The sequence below is a fragment of the Nanorana parkeri genome, unplaced genomic scaffold (assembly GCF_000935625.1).
Source record: "Nanorana parkeri isolate BGI_ZX_2015 unplaced genomic scaffold, ASM93562v1 scaffold2616, whole genome shotgun sequence".
NCBI classification, from domain to species: domain Eukaryota; kingdom Metazoa; phylum Chordata; class Amphibia; order Anura; family Dicroglossidae; genus Nanorana; species Nanorana parkeri.
The window spans coordinates 18,153-21,078 of record NW_017308884.1 but is presented as its reverse complement, the minus strand read 5'-3'; the positions used below and the strand labels follow the sequence as shown (position 1 = coordinate 21,078).

Genomic DNA, 2,926 nt, shown 5'->3' with positions numbered 1-2,926 from the left:
TTGTAACCCTTGCAGTGGATCTACCCCCGCACTGCAAGGGTTAAGTGCTTGTTTTCACCTTGTAGAGTGTAAAATAAAAAAAAGTTGATCACTTGAACCCTTGGAACCGGCTGGCTCTCAGAGCGGTCCTTCCAGTCTCTCTCACCCTCCACTCCAGCGGTCTAAGGAGATATGCACCGATACCAATTTTTCAAGACCAAGTACCGATACTTTCCCTTAAAGGAGAACTATGGGGTCAGTGTTTTTCCCCATAGTTCTCCTTAGGGTAACGGGAGGACACAAACTAGCGTCCTCCCGTTACCCTAAGCTCAGTATACCGCGAGCTACAGCTCACGGTATACTGAGACGCCGCAGCCGGAGCTGATCCCGACGTAGATGGGATCCGCCCAGCTGCTTGAGTGACAGCTGGCTCTGCCTATCTAGAGGCAGAGCCAGCTGTACCCTCCCCCGTCCGTTCCGCCAGTCAGCGCTGGCAGATCAGAGCGGGGAAGAGGGGAATCCAGCCCCTCTCCCTGTCACGGCAGAGAGCCGTGACAGGATCGAGAGGCGAGCGAACCCGGTATGTGTTCGCTCACCTCCCGATCTACTGAGCCGACCTGTGACAGTCTCATTGTCACAGGTCGGCTAGAACTATAAGGTGAGTGAAAAGCACTCACCTCATAGTTCTCCTTTAAGTACTCGCAGATACCAACTACCGATACTTTGTGTGTCATTTGACAGTTTTTGTAAAACAATACAGACTAATGATTTTAGAAAAAGGATAAAAGGGGTCTGGGTTCTCCTCCCGTCCCGCTTCCCCAACTGGCAAAACTCTAGTGCCTGGTCGCAGTTGCAAGCGCTGTGATCCTGGTAGTTCGACCCCTGTATAGATGACTAAAAATCCCAGCAATAAATTATACAGCAATGCAGAATACCACTAGCTATGGGCCCACATGCACCAGCCTTCCCCCTCTCCAGACACCCCAGGCCCCCTGTACCAGTCTTTACCCTCAAAACACATGCTGTGTGCCTGCAGAGCAGGGGCATTAATATATTTTTCAATTTTGTTATGTTGCAGCCTGATACTACAGTTATTTAAAAAAAAATTATCTCAATCTACACTCAGTACCCCATAATGACAAAGTGAAAACAGCATTTTAGAAATGTTTGCAAAATGTATGAAAAAGGAAAAACTGAAACATCACATTGGCGCAAGTATTCAGACCCTTTGCAACAAGACTTGAAATTTAGCTCAGGTGCCTCCCATTTCTTATGATTGTTGCTGAGATGTTCTACACCTTGATTGGAGTCCACCTGTAGTAAATTAAATTGATTGGACGTGATTTGGAAAGGCACACGCCTCTCTATAGAAGGCCTCACAGCTGACAATGCATACTGTATCAGAGAAAAAGCCATGATGTCAAAAGGAACTGCCTGCAGAGCTGAGACAGGATTATTGCAAGAACAGATCTAGGGAAGGCTCCAAAACTATTTCTGCTGCACTATAGGTTCCCAAGAGCACAGTGGCCTCCATAATTCTCAAATGGAAGATGTTTTGCACAACCAGGACTCTTCCAAGAGCTGGTCGCCTGGCCATACTGAGCAATCAAGGGAGAAGAGCCTTAGTAAGAGGTGATCAAGAAACCGAAGGTCACTCTGACTGAGCTCCGGAAATCCTGTGTGGAGATGTGACAAAGTTCTAGAAGGACAACCATCACTGCAGCCCTACACTGATCTGACTCTTATGGCAGAGTGGCTAGAGGGGAGCCTCTCAGTGCAAAACACATGAAAGCCTGCTTGGAGTTTGTAAAAAAGCACCTGAAGGACTGACTGAAGAACAAGATTCCCTGGTCTGATTAAACCAAGATTATAATGTTTGGCCTCAATTATAAATGTCATCTCTGGAGGAAACCAGGCACTGCTCATCACCTGCACATTACCCTCCCAACAGTGAAACATGGTGGTGGCAGCATCATGCTGTGGGGGTGTTTTTCAGCAGCAGGGACTGGGAGACTGTTCAGGGTTGAGGGAAAGCTGAATGGAGCAAAGTACAGAGATATCCTCAATGAAAACCTGTTCCACAGCGCTCAGGACCTCAGACTGGGCCAAAGCTTCACCTTTCAACATGACAATGATCCTAAGCACACAGCCAAGACAACACAGGAGTGGCTTAGGGACAACTCTGTGAATGTCCTAGAGTGGCCTGGCCAGAGCCCTGACTTGAACATCTCTGGAGAAACCTAAAAATGGCTGTCCGACAGTCCGCATCCAACCTGACTGAGCGTGAGAGGATTTGCAAAGAATGGCAGAAAATCTCCCAATCCAGGTGTGCAAAATTTTCACTTTGTCATTATGGGGTACTGAGTATAGATTAAGGAGAAACGGAAAAACAATATGAATTTAAACAACTGTAGTATCAGGCTGCAACATACAGTTGAAAACAGTGAAGGGGTCTGAATACACTGTGTATACACATATATATATACATTATATGAACTTTTATATGAACGGAACTATCACTTTCTCAAACAATTCATCCCCACACAGCTTCCTCATGTATCACTTCCCCTTCCCTTTTAGATTGTAAGCCCTCACAGGCAGGGCCCTCCTTACCATCTTGTCTTGAATTGTATTGTAATGTCTTCCTTATATTGTAAAGCGCTGCACAAACTGTTGGCGCTATATAAATCCTGTATAATAATAATAACAGTAATAATTTTACGAACATGATGGGGACTGTGAATTTGTATGCAAGTTGGAACAGGTATATTGTTGTAACTCCAGCCAAAAAAAACATTTTGTTTAGTTTTGGATAGCATAGGGAAGGGTTAACCCCCTGTAACATTTGTTTTGCTGTCCTCACAGTGGGTCTAACCCAACACCATTGTATATATCTACATGTATATATCTATATAGAGATCTCTATAGAGAGATCTCTCTATAGAGA

General features: G+C 45.4%; 1 protein-coding gene across 1 annotated transcript in view; it reads right to left on the bottom strand.

The window, feature by feature from the left end:
* Positions 1 to 2,926, bottom strand: part of ATF7IP (activating transcription factor 7 interacting protein) — a gene marked incomplete at its 5' end in the record, with an annotated part of 57,630 nt that overhangs the window by 45,816 nt on the left and 8,888 nt on the right. The window lies entirely within an intron of this gene.